This window comes from Helianthus annuus, chromosome 8, assembly GCF_002127325.2.
Source record: "Helianthus annuus cultivar XRQ/B chromosome 8, HanXRQr2.0-SUNRISE, whole genome shotgun sequence".
NCBI lineage: Eukaryota > Viridiplantae > Streptophyta > Magnoliopsida > Asterales > Asteraceae > Helianthus > Helianthus annuus.
Window position 1 is genome coordinate 164,594,697 of NC_035440.2, and position 19,225 is coordinate 164,613,921.

Genomic DNA, 19,225 nt, shown 5'->3' on the forward strand with positions numbered 1-19,225 from the left:
GGTAGATAGCAGAAATCATTTGTTTACCCATGCTGTAATTTTAACAATTAATCAGTAAATAAGCATATATTCACAGAATGGGAATTAAAATTCCTAAGTATTTTTCAATTACTTCAATAGGCTTAAAATAGTGAGCTTAAACAGTAAGCTTAAAACAGTGGCTCTGATACCACCTTATTTCTGTCACGGCCCCCGACCCGGTTTGACCCGTTTCAGGAGCCGCGGGACAGAAATCCCGTGGTAGTTAATTTAGGCGACAGCGGAAGACTTTTAAAACAGGATCTTTCAATAATTTAAACTGCCCGTTTCATAATTTAGGGATAAATTCCCGTAATTTACAATAATATGATTTCTCAGGGAAATCTTTATTTTTCAAAACATGTTTCTTTTATTTATTTACATTGAGCCACTTTTCTAAGCTGAGAGTGCTCCACGACACTTTTCCTTGCTCACAACAGATCACCTTAAACATGTTTGAAAAAGGTTTTGTCAGCGGGGAAATACTGAGTGAATCATTCAGTTTATTGACACACTTGTTATAATTTACAGTATTAAGGGGAATTACAATGTTTCTGATATCAAACCAACTACCCACAATACTTGTCACTCAACTACCCATTGGCTATCTCGTTGTCCAAATGGTGTCTGTGACTGTGGTCAGATCACCCCTTGGCTAACTCGTTGTCCAAGTGTGACGGGAAATAAGTAATGTATACAAAACCCCACATACCGGCTATATTTTGGTGATTACATAGACTTAATCCCTGTAATTATAACTTTGGAAAATAATTTGGAGTTTTGTAAAACAGTTGATAAAAAGAGAATGACTCACATTGCAGATTTTATGAGCAGAGTTTAAGCCTTACTGATTTGCCTGTGATTAACCTAATTTTAATAACAATGCACACACACACAAACGGGTTAGTAACTAATACAGCAGTTACGTCAATTCACGAGATTAAACCATCACAACAATTAATAAGTGCAATACTTAATAATTCAATGGATTCACAACGAATGACAGAGCATAGTCCGAATTCGAACAGCACTCAAACATTCAAGTCGAAATCACAATGAATAATAAAGTATTAGCTCAATTTGAGCAGCACTCAAACAATCGTTGGATAGTTATAATCGATCGGACGTTGAATCGTAATAGCGATCGAGTTATTACCCTGATTGCGGCAGCACCTCGTGATTATGTGTGTGTTTCTTTTTGGACTGTTTTCGAAATAAGTCGACGTACACAGAGAGTTTGTGCGTCGTTTTCAATTCTCTGTTCAAGTCCCAATGTCTGCTATTTATAGTAATTTTTGGGACATGCTTACGGACCGTAAGTCCTTTCCCTTGCGGTCCGTAAGCTAAGCAGTCTAATTTATAGGCTGCCTAGGCTCGGGACTAGCTTTGGTGATTCAACAAATTGGCCAATCAGAACATAGCAACGTTTTATTTAGATAATTATTCAACTAGGGTTTGCCCCCTTTGAGTTTTAGGGGCCCTGATCCTGATTCCGATTGTTCTGAAAATTTTAGGGCTAATGCAGAATTATTTGGGTGTCTTAATTAGGGTTTTCTTATTGACTAATTATCGTCCTAATTATTGATTTTAGTGAGAGTTGTTACAGGTAAATAGAGTATGATGCAAGTATGTACAAGTATCAACATTCAAGTAGCAATTTATCCACAATTTCAGGTAAGCACAGTAATTAAGCAGTAATTAATTATCAATTAAGTCGTACGGATACCTGGTTTAGTGAGGGTTGTCACAGCTAAGTTAATTAAACTAGTGGAAATAACAAGATTACGTTATTTCGAAGTTACACTATGTCGTATGAGATATGTAGACAATTAGTAACCAAAAAGATGTTACCGTACTTTTCGGGTAATAATAACGATTGGTTAAAAAGTATAAGTAATGTTTAGAAGATTTCTCGGCTCAAATACATTGAGTTTAAACTAAATGAATTATGTAAGAAAAGGTTTCGAGGACGAAACCTCTTTAAGGGGGTAGACTTGTAACACCCCGAAAACGGGTTTGGTAATCAAACTCCGTTAATACTAAAAGACGGGTAAAGTCCCGTTAGTAGTAAAAAAAATAAATAAATAAAATAACCAGGTAAATAATTGTATTTAAATAAGAAATCCTAATAATTAAATACAAGCAAATCAAAGGTTTAAGAGTTTGAGTTTATAAGAGCCCGAGTTAACGGGACTTGAAATACAACGGGTTATAACTCCCGAACCCATTAAATTAACTAGGAATAATTAACCTAGTTAATAATATGTGAATAAGTTATAAATAATGGATTATAACTTAAATAGATCGAAATAAAACCTTGAGGGACTAAAAGTGGACAATTGGAAAACAAGTTTATAATTAAAACTTAAAAACACATATGTGTGTGTTTTGGTCGATGTATACAGGAGAAAAAGGGGGGTTCCCTTCCAAGAACCCTAACTCACAAAATTGCCAAAATCAAGAGAAATCAAGCCAAGAATTTGGGGCTTTTAATAAAATCGTGATCACCAAGCTTAGGGGATCACAAGGTATGTTGAATTTCGATGTTTATTGATATTTCGAATTTGTGATGAACATGCATGAACGAAATTCTTGCATAAATGTTCAATGTTATAGTGATATTAGTGTGGGTACAAGTCTAGGAACAAACCCTAGATGCAAACTTGTAGAATTGTGCCATAAACTAGTGATTTATTAGCCAAGTATGAGCTAAGTGGGTTTTGTTGATTTGATGAAATTGATGTGTATAAACATCATATTAACTCATATGAATGAACTATTTGAACAAATTAGAGATTTTGTCAAGAGTTCATAAGTGATTAGAAGTGGGTTTTGACACAAGAGTTAAACCCATGGTTATGTTGGTCAAAGTGTATTTATGCATACAATGACTAAAATTACATGTTGATTTATGGTTACTTGAGGTATGAATTAGATAGCATGTTAGTAGAAGTAGCATCTCAAAGGATGCCGCTCACTAAGTGGTTGATAATATGCCTAAATCGAGTCATGTGAACTTGTTAGTGCGTTCATATTTGTAAATTGGTGGTTTGACTTTTTAAAAGTCAACCCGACCTATGATAAGGTTCATTAAGAATAGTGGTAAAAGATTCATAAGGTGTGAAGGTCATGATCTTGAATGACTAATCTAACCACCTTGAAAATGATGATGATAGTTTGACGCGTAACAAGCTAGGTGGAAGCTTGATGAGGGAGCGGGTCAAACGAATCACAAATGAAAGGAAAAGCGTAGTTCGGATGCGAGGTAAGTTAAGCTTACGCCCTTTTACTTTTATTACAAAATGCTTATTTGTGAGCATGGAATACGATTTATATTAAGTAAATGAAACATGATGTTCCGGCGCAATATAATGCTAGTCGGAACAAGCGAAAATGGCATAAACCATAAATTATGGTAGAAAGGGGTAAAAATGGTGAAATGGTAATCCGGACATGGGTTAACGAATAGATAAAGGGATTTAAAACGACACCATTTGGCATAAGTCATAATGGGTCAAATAAAACAGGAAACGACTTTCAAGTTGGATGATTTCAAAAAGTAAACCGGGATAGGTTTAAGGGGTGAAATGGTAATTAAGTGCCATCTTATAATGACAATTGGTCATTTCGACTAAACGGGTCAAATGGTGTTGTTAGCACCATTTGTCAATAATATTTGATGATTGCTTGTTGAGTTTACGATCACAGGAATTAACACATGGTTAGCATTGCTATTATCTAGATATTAATAGCGAAAGGTATTAAAACGGGTCAATATTTTGATCCGAGCCAGGTACGCATAATTATGTTGTAGCTAAAAGTGTTATTTTGGTCGAATAATTGGTGAGAGTCCTGCGTCATAAAAGAAGGACCAAAATCGACCAAAACGCCGTTGTAGGCTAAATTGAACAAACAACCCTTAAGGGTTGCTTGGAAATGAATTTCATGATTAGATAGATACTTAGAATAAGTATATAAGTTGAAAGATGTAATATGTTAGTCAAATAGCTGAGTCTTGTCGTAAAATAACAATCCGAAGGGCAAAACTCGGAACATATAGATATACACATTGTAATCCAACACACAATTAGTTGTGATGGAAGAATACTATATAAGAAATATAGGTTACAATGCTAGAATAGAATAAAAGCGATTTTGAGCCTAAAAGTGCTTAAATACTCTTAATGGGTCAAAATAAGCAATTAAGCGTAAACGGGATTTTATTATGTAAGAAACCCGTGATTTGAGAGTAATATGATAGGAGATATTGATATAATGAACTCCATGAGTTTAAAGATCAAATAAACAAGTTGGTGTGATAAAATCATGAACGGGTCAATGTTTGGTAAAAAGGATAATAAGCCGAAGACTTAAAAGTCTGGAATTTTGTTAATCCGGATGTCGGATTTTAACTCCATTAGATGGAGAATTAAATTACGGCCGCGTAGGAAAAAGAATCGCGTAAAACGGATCAAGAACGAGAAAGTTATGCTCGTTTCCGTAAAATCCGGTTGTGCTGGGAATTTGCAGCAACCAGCATCAACATTCTTTCGAAAACAGGTCGTAGCGTAGCGCGACGGGAAAGGCCCAGTTCGTCGCGCTACGCGAGCATGTGTCAGTTCGCGAAAATTGTTTATTTTACCCGTTGATGCATTGCGAACCCGTCCGGACCGTTTTTAAACGCGTATAAGCTTTCGCGTGACGCGGCCCGCGTAAGCTAGTACCAAATCCGCGACAGACTACAGAACTGGCACATCTTATTTTATTTCATGGTTTGTCGTTTAGAACTTGTTTAATCTATTATTTAAGCATCAAAACTAACATTTGGGTTGGTTTTGATCACAGATATATACCAAGTGTTCTCGGATGAAGATCAAGCACTAGGAAGGACCGAACACGATCAATGAAATAAGCTTCCGCATGACGTTTCGTCGTTACTTTTAAATGACGAACTTAATTACATTTTGTTGTAATACTTTCAAATTGTAAAAGTTTTAATTCACCCGTATTATTCGGCAGTATTTACACATAATTTCTTAATTATTTTCGTAACTTAAACGAAAAACGTTAAATAATTAGACGGGTGTTACAGTTAATGGTTCGCCTACCTTCGAGTTCGGATGCAGCAAAGGCATGAGACAAGGAGATCCGATTTCCCCGTTTCTTTTTGTTGTGGTTATGGAGGCTTTGTCGTGTTTATTTAATATGGCTCGTGAGGCCAATGTCTTTCAAGGTATTAATTTCCCAGGTTCTGACGTCCGTGTGTCTCACTTATTCTTTGCCGATGATGTCATGATAATGGGGGAATGGGATAATGAAAACATCATTAATGTCATTAGGATCCTTCGGTGTTTTCACGTATGCTTGGGTCTCAAAATCAATCTCAATAAATCTAGTATTTTCGGGGTTGGAGTCTCGAAGGAGGAAATTGAGGAGATGGCTCTCTGGATCGGATGTAAGGCTGATTCTATTCCTTTTAAATACTTAGGTTTAACGGTTGGTGCCAATATGGACCGTATAAACAGCTGGCGACCTGTTTATGATCTATTCCAGAAGCGTCTTTCTCTTTGGAAGGCTGCCTTATTATCCATTGGAGGCAGGGTTACTCTTATTAGGTCGGTTCTCGATAGTCTGCCTGTGTACTTCATGTCCCTTTATAAGGCGCCGATCAAAGTTATCAAAGACCTTGAAAGTATCATAAAGAAATTTTTGTGGGGTGGCTCAAATAACGTTAGGAAGACTCATTGGGTAGCTTGGGAAAAGGTTTCTCTTCCTAAGAAAGCGGGAGGTTTGGGTCTGAATAAGTTGTTGGACGTCAATTTGGCCTTGCTCAGCAAATGGGGTTGGAGGTTTAAGAATGAGCCCGATAGTTTATGGGTTCTAATCGTTTCTACTATACACTCGGGTCGTTCTGAGTGGTTATTCCTTCCTTGTAATAAATCTATCAGAGGGGTTTGGGCCAATATTTGTAATGTGTTGAACAAGCCTATCGTGGATAACAAGCCGATTCGCAGTCTCTTCAAAGGTGTGGTTGCTTCGGGTTCCGATGTTTTCTTTTGGTTAGACCCCTGGTTGTCCGATTCTTCGCTCAAAGATCTTTTTCCGGGTCTCTTCAGGCTGGAGATAGTAAAAAATTGCTCGGTTAAGGATCGTCTGGCCGATGGTGGGTTGTGGCTTTGGAGGCATGAGCCGAGCACGGCTTCGGAGTTACAGGAGATGGTCTCTCTGACGGGTATGTTATCTTCCTTTAATCTCTCGGATGGTAGAGACAAATGGAGATGGTTGGGCGACTCCTTAGGTATTTTTTCGGTTAAATATGCCAAAGAGGTTCTTGCTCGCGGTAGGATTGATCCCAATGTCGCTGTTTTCGATTAGTGTAAATGGGTCCCGTCTAAGTGTAATATTTTCGCTTGGAGGTTAATCTTGAATCGAATTCCTACTTCGGATGCATTACTCTCTAGAGGGATTGTTAATCAAATTAGTGCTTGTCCCTTATGCGGCAGCGAGGATGAATCTGTGAGCCATCTCTTCACCTCTTGCCGGTTCGCGGATCTGATCTGGTTCAAAATCAGCAGGTGGTGCGGTACTCCTCCGTTTTTTGCTTTTTCCATTATTGACCTTTTGGAGATTCACAACTTCAGTAGATTGCGGAAATCGGAAAAAAATGGTTCTTCAAGGCATTATTATCATCGCATACTGGTGTATTTGGTTGGCTAGAAATAAAGTGGTCTTCTCGGGTTCGCGGTCTAAGGTGGAGGACGTCTTTAGTGAGATTAGAGCTTTGGGTTTTTTCTGGTTTAAGCATAGGTCGCGCTCCTTTTCTATCGATTGGGTTGATTGGTGTAAATTTTTAATTATGTAATTTTTGTTTTGTTGTTTGTTGCCGGCCCGGTTTTCGGGTTTGGTGGTGTGTTAATGAAAGTTAAGTTTCAAAAAAAAAAAAAAAAACCGACACGCATGTTTTTGCCGCCTCTACCACTTTGCTGCTGCCATAAAGCCAAATTTATAGTTCTTTTTCTTGTAAAACGACTCACTTTGACCCGAACTCCTTTTTCTTGGAACCAGTTTGACCAAAAGCCAATAGTTATTAATGTTTAGGAAAATTAAGGGTATAGGCATATACGAAATTTCAAAAGTATAATAAAATTAAGGGTAAAATGGTAAATAATAAAATTTGAAATTAAAACTATAGGCGTATAGAAATTTTAAAGTTTTCAAGAATTAAGGGTAAAATGTTCATTTACACTGAATTGCTTTTAATTAGTGGGTTTATATGATGTATTAGATACTTGGTGATGGTATATATTATACTAGGTTATAACCTCGTGTAATATTACACGGGTTGAATAAATGTAATTTTATATATTAAATAATAAAAAGAAACTCGCATATTGTACGGGTTAATAAATATAATTTTATATATATCAAATAATAAAAAAAGTTATATATTTAGAAACCATGTGTATTACACAGATTAAATAAATGTAATTTTGTATACTAAAAACGTCGTATCTTTAAAAAACCCGTGTATAATCGGGTTGAATAAATCTACCAAATGATAAAAAAAATTACATCCTTAAAAACCTGTATACGACACGTGTTGAATAGATCTAAAAAAGAGTTATATCTTTAAAAATCATGTGTATTACACAGATTAAATAAATGTAATTTTGTATATTAAATACTTAAAAATCGTATCATTAAAAAACCCATGTATAGTCGGGTTGAAAAATCTACCAAATAATAAAAATATTATATTCTTAAAAACTCCGTGTATTACACGGGTTATATAAATGTAACTTTGTATAGTAACTAATAAAAGTTAAATTTTTAAAAACCCTGCGTTTACACGAGTTGAATAAATATAATTTTGTATACCAAATAATAAAAAAAATTATATTTTTAATAAATTAGGATAACATTTAATATTAATTTATTTTTTATATATTTAATACTAGGTTAGAACCACGTGTATTACACGGGTTGAATAAATATAATTTTATATACTAAGTAATAAAATAGTTATACAATTCGTGTATTGCACAATTTGAATAAACACATGTCTTACACGAATAATGTAATCCGTTAAAACATTTAGTTATCAAGATGTGTTTTCTAACAAAAGGAACTTTGAGGCACTATTTACTTAGTGTAACATCTCACTTTATTTTTTATTAGGTTAAAAAGTTCTGTATTACATGGTTTATAACATTTTACTTTGTTTTCTATATTTATTATTAGGTTAGAAACTTACGTATTACCTGATGTTAGATAATTAGCAGAAAAAAAAAGAACAGAAATATTTTAGTAAAAAATATTAAATATATAATAGATAAGCTGGATATTATGATTTAATATTATTATTTTATTGGAGTGTAAAACGGGATAATGGGATCCTTTATTAAAAATATGATTCTAAATATACCATGTATAACAGTTGATTAAAATAAATATTTTTATTTTAGTATATGATTATTGGTTATCCTTGTCCTTATCATCAAAATATAAAAATAATTAAAACTACCAATTAAATAAAATCTTTATCTTTATAAATATTTAAAACGCTAATATATTTTTTTAGATTTTAATTAATTAACATATGATTATAATAATTAATATATTATTATCAGTTGTCTTTGTCTTTGTCATTAAAATCTCTTCTACAAATTTTAAATTTAATATTATCAATAAATAACTTTTCATAATAAATATTTAAAAAAATAATAACGCCATGTGTCCCTAACATAGTTTCTTTTATTATATGTATAGATAGATATGGTATTCAATTATTTTTGCAAAAAGAAAATATTATTCAACGAAATCAAATTGTTCTTCGTTTCGATTCATCAGTATTAAAGAAGCACGTATTGCTCATGAGGACCAAATTGCTTTGTTGTTTTGTTTGATTATTTTACACATTACTGGCCCTGAATTCTAAACATGAATCAGACATCAACCATGAATTACAATTACTAAAAGCTGAACAAAATTCAAAGGTAATATCCGTTTTGTTTGATAATAAAAATTGTATTAGATTAAATTTTAGATTTGATTAAATATTATTAATAATAAAAATTTGTATTAATTTAGATTAAATATTATTATTATTATTAGTATTATTAATAATTTTAATCAATTAAATGAGAGAATAACAAGTGTCCCAAAACAGGTTTCTTTTATTATATAGTATAGATATAGATAAGATAGGTAGGAAAGAGAGGTATTTGTTTTAAAATATATTAATTAACAATTTAGATTTGAGGATAATATTTTATTAAAATATGATAAGATTTAATATTAATTTATTATTTATTTAGTTAATATAAGATAAATATATATTTGAGAATGCCTTTAATGAATGACACGTGTAGAAAAGTTAGTTTATTTTATTATAGTACATAGAAGATTTTTTTGTTTTATCTTATTATCATATAGTATAGATTAGCTATGTTCCATGTATAAGTTAATTAGCTGTGTTTCATATGTCATTAGTATTATCATATCTCGATGATCTATTGTTTTGATAATCAGATGATAACATAAGATAATAATCATGAAACCGGTTAATCTCTTAACATCATGTACATAGTTTAGTTAGATAGTTATATAATTAGAAATAATATTAGATATGGCGGTTATGAACTACAAGGGTTGAAGTTGACAAAGTGGAAGTTTGAAACTACCCTCACTAACCGAATGGGTATGTCTCCTACACACACCATTCGGAATCGACACCAAAGAAAGGGAAAGGACGCGACTGTTGATCATGCGGAAGAGAATCAACACACCTCTTCAAGATCCAATCTCAACCACACATCCAAGAGACATGACTTTTCACGAAGAGACGGCCATTCACTCGTACCCGTAGGAAACTATATATAGGGATAGTTAGATTAATTTGTACTTGTTCATTACATTCGAAATCAATTGTATATACTCTCAATTCGATATTGTATACATTCGGTTATTATCAAGTTATTCAAGTTGTTGTTATTCAAGTTATTCACGCTTATTAGAGATCAAGATCCAAGTTTGGGCCAACAAATTGGTATCAGAGCATCAGGCTCTAGGCGTGGGAATCGCAAGGCATCGCAGGGAATTCGCGATCAGGTTTCAATTTCGTTTAAATTCGCAAAAGTTTCATTTCAAAATTATTTATTTTCGGTTCTAGGAAAGTCGGTCGAACCGAACGGTTAGGAATCTAGGGTTCGTTTGTTTTGATTCCGGGGTTTTAGTGCGAATTAGATTGTTTTTGGTTATTTGGTTATTACACGATTCGGGTAATCGGGGTTGCTAAGATATATTAAAACCAAAAGAAAGTTTAGTAGAAATGAAGATTATTCGGCAGGAAGATATGTCAGGATCATCCGGGCAAAGTCCGATAAATGGAAATTCTCTTTCCCAGTTTCAGTGTCCGATTCTGAAACCAACAAACTATACGGTTTGGGCTATTCGTATCAAGACAATTCTTGAAGCGAATGGTTTGTGGGAAACGATTGAACCGGCAGAGAATGCAACGGTAGACACTAAGAAAGATAAGTCTGCAATTGCATATCTGTTTCAAGCAATACCAGAAGACGTTGTATTGCAAGTTGCAAGTTGTAAAACTGCAAAAGAGATTTGGGATAATCTAAAGATTAGACATGTTGGCGTTGATCGGGTACAAAAGGCGCGTATGCACACGCTATTGTCAGAATTTGAATTGTTGCAAATGAGGGATGACGACACTATTGATTCGTTTACCGCAAAGATCAATAGTATCGTTACCCGAGCAACAGAAGTAGGAACGACAATGAGTCAACCGACTCTAGTACGCAAACTCTTAAATGGCATACCGGATAGGTTTACTCAAATCGTTGCCTCTATGGAACAATACCCCGATATAGAAACCATGTCGCTACAAGAAGCAGTCGGAAGACTAAAGACATATGAAGAACGTCTCATGTTAAAGAAAGGAAATCAAGGAGAAAGCCAAGATAGGCTTATGTTTACACATCAGGATAACAACAGAGGTAGACAATCTGGAAACCGCGGTCGTGGTAGATTTAACCAGACGCGTGGAATTTGGCGAAACAACGGAAATAGGCAAAGTCCCAGAAACGAAGGATCTACATCTAGATCTAGAAATGGAAATTCTAGAAATTGGAGGAAGTTTGCGAGAACCGACCTAAGTAAGATCCAATGCTTTAAGTGTCAAAAGTTTGGACACTACAAGAAGGACTGTTCTGAGAAAGACGAAGTGCAAGAACATTCAAACCTCGTCGAGGAAGACGAAGCACCCGTATTGTTAATGACAATACAAGAAGAAAATGTTCAAGAAAGGGCTCTGCTAAACGAGGAACATATAAAACCGACAAGTTATGCCTCAGAAAATGAAAATCTATGGTACTTAGACAACGGGGCCAGCAACCACATGACAGGAGTGCGAAGTCACTTCAAGGAGTTAGATGAAACGGTGACAGGGCAAGTACGTTTCGGTGATGGGTCACACGTAGAAATTAAAGGCAAAGGTTCAATACTACTGGAATGTCTGAACCATGAACAGAAGATTGTTTCACAAGTATACTACATTCCAAGTCTGAAGACCAATATATTGAGCCTCGGACAACTTACAGAAATCGGTTGCAAAGTGGTTATGGACGGAGATTTACTTACTATCCGAGATCGAAATAGAAAGCTACTAATGCGAGTCAAGAGAATGAAGAACAGGCTGTACAAAGTCAAACTAAAAACGGGAAAACCAATCTGCTTACTATCAAAGACCGAAGACACAGCATGGTTATGGCACGCAAGGTTAGGCCATTTACACTTCGACGCTATTAAGGAAATGACTCGTAAGAACTTGGTACATGGAGTTCCACAAATAAGTCATGCTAGTCAAGTCTGTGACGCATGCTTATTAGGAAAGCATAGTAGGGCACCATTTCCAAATCAGGCAAAGTTCAGATCTTTAAAACCTCTGGACTTAGTCTATGGGGATTTGTGTGGTCCTATAACTCCACCAACACATGCTGGGAAGAAGTATATATTCTTACTTGTAGACGACTGTACTCGCTACATGTGGGCGTATTTACTAACTTCCAAGGATCAAGCGCTCGAAACATTTAAGGAGTTCAAAGAAAAGGTGGAAAAGGAAGCGCAGACCAAGTTAAAGATGTTAAGGACGGATAGGGGAGGTGAATTCACATCGGCTGAATTCAACAAGTATTGCAAAACCAACGGTATAGCAAGACAGCTTACAGCACCATATTCCCCACAGCAAAATGGAGTAGTGGAAAGAAGAAACAGGACGATGTTGTCAACTACTCGCAGTATGCTTAAGGCAATGAACATGCCACAGAACTTTTGGGGTGAAGCAATACGACACGCGATATACGTACTAAACAGGGTTCCGACAAAAGGCCTGGTGAACAAGACACCATATGAAGCATTAAAAGGAAGAAAGCCAAATCTCGAACACTTGAAGGTTTTTGGCTGCACTGCTTACGCTAAGGTACTACCACTTCAACAAAAGAAGTTAGATGACAGAAGTGAACCTATGGTTTACCTTGGAATAGAAGAAGGATCAAAGGCATACAAATTATATGATCCAGCAAAGAACAAGATATGTGTCAGTAGAGATGTAAAGTTCATGGAAGGTCAACCATGGAACTTGTGACAACTCGAAATTCCAAGATTTCTATTTCGCATTTAATGCACGTTCTTGTATTATTTAGTTGATTGATATCACGATTAGTTGTTATGGAATTTGTATATGTTTTGATTCAATGAAGTGTGTTGTGTGATTATGTGATTATGCATGACTATGTGTTAATTGTGATAAACTTGTCAAATGTGTAAACTTGGTGGTGAAACTGTGAAATTAATTGAGATAGTGCACTATTGTAAAATGTAATACTTGAGGATGTAGAGGACAATTAGTGGAATTCTAGTGATACTTAACCCTAATCTCTTTCACTAATCATTCTCTAATCATCACAAGAATCAAAGCACGTATACCCACATTCCCTAATCCTCTCTACAACCACTTCTCATCATTCTTGGATTCACAAGTTCTTTGCATCAAGTTTGTTTGCCAATCCATCTAGAATCGAATCAAGGTAATTGTTTAATCATTGTGTGATGTTAAATTGTTGATTGATTGATGGGTGTCAAAACCCTAGTTTCTCATATGATAATCTCTGCATGATTGATTGTTTCTGATTCATGAAAATGATTTGAGTTGTTGTGGAATCATTGCTTGATGATTTAGAAGCAAGATAGGTTGAATGATAGATTGATGATTGATCATTGCATTGTACAAACGTATGAATTTAGGGTTTTCATGTTCGTATGATAGCAAAACGTAACTGTTCTGATCATATTGATTCTGTGCAAATTGAAGTTCACGCATGTAACTATCTGAGTTTAATGTTATATCATATGTCTGAGTTTATTCGTGATTTGATAGTCGGAGTTTAAATGAATTACATATGGTTCGAACATAATTTACATATTGGTCCGAGTTTATTTAATCAAATGGTCCGAGTATGTGTTTGGGCCGAGTTTAATGAAATGTCTATTGTCCGAGTTTAATTGGGCCGAGTTTAATGAAATGTCTATTGTCCGAGTTTAATGGATTGGATGTTGTCCGAGTTTAATGAATATACTTGGTCCGAGTTTATTGATTAGTGGTGGACCGAGTTTATTGATTTGTGATGGACCGAGTTTATTAAGTCCCCTTTGGACCGAGTTTATTGAGTTCTATTGGACCGAGTTTAATGGGCTAACCATTGGACCGAGTTTAACATGATCATACATGTCCGAGTTTCAAACAGGGGAAACCCCCCCCCCCCCCACACACACTTGTCTGATATTGTGTAACTGTTTGATGCTGTGTAATTGTCAAATTGAAACAAGTAGCTACATGATATTATGTTAGTCCTGTTAAGCCTGTGTGACGTATGATTCTATGTGAATAATTGTGTGCAACAGCATGATTCTGCATGTGTGAACATTATATGTAATATCGTCGTGTACACAATAAACACACAAAGCACCGTTGTTTGAATATCGAGGATTTGTAAACCCTAATGGAACGAATCATGTGCAATATATCCTAGGTCGTGTGTAACGGACTTAGAGATTTATAAACCCTAGAAGCAATAACATACCGAGCAAACCAAGGTGAGTTCACACTCTTACCAAGGCATGGGATTCCCGGGGTGTTGGGAATGGGATTGAAAGGATAAGGATGAATAGATACACTACTGACACTATGACTGGCCTACTATATTACTATCCTCGGATGTGAAGGATACTTATACTGATCACTATCCTCGGTTGTGAAGGATACTTATACTGATCACTATCCTCGGATGTGAAGGATACCTATACTGATCACTATCCTCGGTTGTGAAGGATACTTATACTGATCACTATCCTCGGATGTGCCGGATACTTATACTGATCACTATCCTCGGTTGTGAAGGATACTTATAGATACGATTAGTCTAGTGATTACACAACGTGGGAAGCCCCACCAATAGAACGTACTAACGGCCCAGTAGAGCCACCTGTTACAAACGAACTTACTATTACACATTTACTTTCTGTGAACTCGCTCAACTAGTTGTTGACCCTCTGTTACATGCCTTGCAGGACGTTAGGTATATGGAGCTTGCACACGGAGGAGCTGGTCGTTGTGGGGCTTGGATCTTGATCATCTTGTTAAACACTTTTGATATTTGATACTTATTTGCTATGGGTTTTACAATAATACGCTTCCGCTAAACAATGACAACTTACTTATGTTTTGGAAACACCTTTCATATGGAATTGGTTTGGTTTATATTGCATTTACTTTTACTTTATACAATGTTCTGTATGATTGGTGGCTTGATCCTGGTCAGTCACGCTCCCAAGCGGTGATACCCCGCAGGTGGATTTTGGGGGTGTGACAGATTGGTATCAGAGCCATTGGTTATAGAGAACTTGGTTTTAATATGGGGAAAACGTTTTTATTAAAACCAGACTATAACCAGAACAGTGCTCTCAACGATCCACAACGACGCTTCGCTCCACGTGCAAGACTCGACATCCTAGGTAATAAGGTTTATGTTTATTACCTGCTTGCTAGAATTGCATAGAACTTTGCTCGTAGTATGTTTACATTACTTTGCTCACTACTTGTTATTGCTTAAGAACACTTACGTGCTTACACTCTTCTGTCATCGCACTATTCGCGAACTTTTCTCACTTATGATGCCTTTGATGTGAAGATCAATGGCCGGACGTATCAACATGACTCAAGCCCAGCTAGAGGCTCTTGTTCAGGCTCAAGTTGCTGCGGCAGTTGCAGCTGCTCAAGCAGGTAGTATACCCTGCAGTATAGACACTAGGATCTTTAGATCCTACATTAACTCTCGTATTTAACTTTGTCCTATTCGTACACAATAGGTCAACACGCGCAGCAGCCTGTGTGCACCTTCAAGAATTTCATGGATTGTCGTCCTAACACGTTCAGTGGCACGGAGGGAGCAGTTGGACTCCTTCACTGGTTTGAAAAGCTCGAGTCGGTTTTCGAGATGTGTGAATGCCCTGAGGCTCGCAGGGTGAAGTTCGCCACTGGCACACTTGAAGGGATTGCGCTCACTTGGTGGAACGCACAAGTGCAGATCTTAGGGTTGGCAGCTGCTAACGCCACACCCTGGAATGATTTCAAGGAACTGATTAAGAGGGAATACTGCACTAGAGAAGACATTCACAAGTTGGAAGACGAGCTGTATAACTTGAAAATGGTTGGGTCGGAAATCGAAGCTTACACCAAGAGATCAAATGAGTTGGCTGTGTTATGTCCAACTATGGTGGACCCTCCATACAAGCGTATTGAGTTGTATCTCAAGGGTTTGGCACCAGAAATCCAGAGCCATGTAACATCGGCAAATCTTGACGACCTTCAGGCCATCCAACGCCTCGCTCACCGCATCACAAATCAGGCAGTGGACCAGAACAGACTGCCAAAGCGTATCAGTGCTACTACTACCACTACTACTTCTACTACACTTGCTACTCCCAGTGAAAGTAAGCGAAAATGGGATGGGGATTCTAGCAAGGGGTCAGCTTCAGCGCAGTCGCAAGCCCAGCAACGAAAGACAGACAGTTACCAGAGTCCCAGTCAGCACTCCTCAGGCAGCCACAGACAGGGAGGGTATCGAGGAAACCTCCCAAAGTGTAACACCTGCAACAAACATCACAGTGGCCAGTGTAATAAGGTTCGTTGTCAAAGATGCCTCAAGATGGGTCATGAGGCCAAAGATTGTAGAAGCGCTCGACCTGCGAACCAGAATCAGCAGCAGCCACCAGCACAGCAGAATCAGCAGCAGGGTAACAAAGGGTGTTTTCAGTGCGGTGCAGAGGGTCACTTCAAAAGGCATTGCCCTCAGCTGAACAGAAATCAGAACAACAACAACCATAACAACAATCAGGGTAATGGTAACAACAACAACGGGGGAAACAACAACAACAATGGCAATGAAGCTCGTGGTCGTGCATTTGTGTTGGGTCGAGGAGATGCAGTGAATGATCCCAATGTGGTTATGGGTAAGTTCCTTCTCGACGATATTTATGTTACTGTCTTATTTGATTCGGGTGCTGATACAAGTTATATGTCCTTGAAAATGAGTAAATTATTAAAACGTACACCAACACCCCTAGACACCAAACACGTCGTAGAACTAGCCAATGGTAAAAGTGTAGAAGCCGCTCATGTAGTCAAGGGTTGTGGTATTGTTCTAGCGGGTCAGACTTTCTCGATTGATCTCATACCCATAGTATTGGGTAGCTTTGACGTCGTCATCGGTATGGATTGGTTATCCCAACATCACGCGGAGATCTTATGCAAGGAAAAAGTTATTCGTATTCCTCGCTCCAGTCAGGAACCTCTCGAAGTTCAAGGCGACAAGAGTGGTGTTGTGGTTGGCATCTAGGGCTGTAAACGAACCGAACGAACACGAACGAGGCCTTGTTCGTGTTCGTTCGTTAAGGAAATAAATGTGTTCACGAACGGTTCATGAACACTTACCGAACGAGATTTTATGTTCGTGTTCGTTCATTAAGGAAATGAGCGTGTTCACGAACGGTTCACGAACACAAGCGAACACAAATAAATTTGGCGAACGCGATGAAGGATAAAGGTGGATGGCCCAGAGAGTAGCACTAGAACTTGAATCCTTTATTGTGGAACGGAGGTAGATCATATTCGTCGATGTAACTAATGAGAAAAGAAAGGGAAATGGTGCATAAACAAGGTGAAAGAGGGTTTCCTAGTTTAATTGTTAGGGTAATGATATAAATAAAAGTTTAATAGTATAAAAAGTATAGATAAAATATATGAAAGTATAAAAATCTTTAATTAAAACACGAACATACGAACATAAACGAACGCAAATGAACGAATGTTCACGAACACCTTACCGAACGTTCACGAACACAATTGAACGAACGAGACCTTTGTTCATGTTCGTTCATTTAACTAATCGAACGAAATTTCTTGTTCGTGTTCGTTCATTTATTAAACGAACGAACATAAACGAACTTCCCGCCGAACGGTTCATGAACTGTTCGCTGAACGTTCGGTTCGTTTACAGCCCTATTGGCATCATCTCTTACTTGAAGGCGCAGAAATGTTTACGTAAAGGGCACACAGCCATTTTGGCTCTTGTTACTGATGCATCAGCAAAGGAAAAGAAGCTGGAGGATATTCCAGTTGTACGTGACTTCCCTCAGGTGTTTCCTGAAGATTTACCCGGTTTACCGCCTCATCGTCAAGTCGAGTTTCAGGTTGAGTTGGCTCCTGGAGCAGCACCTATAGCTCGTGCACCGTATCGTTTAGCTCCAACCGAACTGAAAGAACTGTCGAAGCAACTGCAAGAGCTCTTGGAAAAGGGATTTATTCGTCCAAGCTCTTCGCCTTGGGGAGCTCCAGTGTTATTTGTAAAGAAGAAAGACGGTACGTTCAGAATGTGCATCGACTACCGTGAACTCAACAAGGTGACGGTGAAGAACCATTATCCTCTTCCGCGCATAGATGACTTATTCGACCAGTTGCAAGGGTCGTGTTATTACTCCAAGATTGATTTAAGGTCAGGGTATCATCAGCTGAGAGTCCGGGATGAGGACGTCTCCAAAACCGCTTTCAGAACTCGTTACGGACATTACGAGTTTCTTGTCATGCCATTCGGGCTTACGAACGCGCCTGCAGTCTTCATGGATCTTATGAACAGGGTGTGTAAACCCTATCTAGACAAGTTCGTCATTGTTTTCATCGACGACATTCTAATCTACTCCAAGAGTCAGGAGGAGCACGAGCAGCACTTACGTCTTATCTTGGAACTTCTTCGAAAAGAGCAACTGTATGCAAAGTTTTCAAAATGCGACTTCTGGCTTCGTGAAGTCCACTTCCTAGGCCACGTGGTAAACAAGTATGGGATTCACGTCGATCCATCCAAGGTAGATTCGATCAGAAATTGGCCTGCACCGCGTACACCGACAGAAATACGCCAATTCTTGGGTTTGGCGGGTTACTACAGACGATTCATCAAAGACTTCTCCAAGATCGCGCAGCCGCTTACTATGCTAACACAGAAAGGTGTCGTTTACAGATGGGGTAATACGCAGGAGACCGCTTTTCAGTACTTAAAGGATAGGCTTTGCAGCGCACCTATTCTTTCGCTGCCCGAGGGCACGGATGACTTCGTAGTTTATTGTGACGCATCGATACAGGGGCTTGGTTGTGTATTGATGCAGCGGGATAAAGTTATTGCATACGCTTCGCGGCAACTCAAGATTCATGAACGAAACTACACGACGCACGATTTAGAGCTGGGAGCTGTTGTTTTCGCGCTTAAGATATGGCGACACTACCTGTACGGTACCAGGTGCACGATTTACACCGATCACAGGAGTCTCGAGCATATCCTTAAGCAGAAGGATTTGAACATGCGTCAACGACGATGGGTCGAGTTACTTAACGACTACGAATGCGCCATCAAGTACCATCCAGGCAAAGCCAATGTTGTGGCTGATGCCCTCAGTCGAAAAGACACTCTACCTAAGCGCGTGCGAGCGCTACAGCTTACCATTCAGTCTAGTCTTCCTGCACAGATACGAGCCGCTCAGATAGAAGCACTAAAACCAGAAAACGTCAAGGCTGAAGCCTTACGCGGTT

At 37.7% G+C, this 19,225-nt stretch overlaps 1 long non-coding RNA gene across 1 annotated transcript; it reads left to right on the forward strand.

Annotated features, from left to right (window-relative positions):
- The first annotated feature begins 2,435 nt into the window (after positions 1-2,435).
- On the forward strand, positions 2,436-5,058 carry LOC110939506. Its single transcript, XR_002592309.1, has 3 exons — positions 2,436-2,546; positions 3,195-3,283; positions 4,864-5,058. It is a non-coding gene; the product is annotated as an uncharacterized LOC110939506 (long non-coding RNA).
- Positions 5,059-19,225: the final 14,167 nt, after the last annotated feature.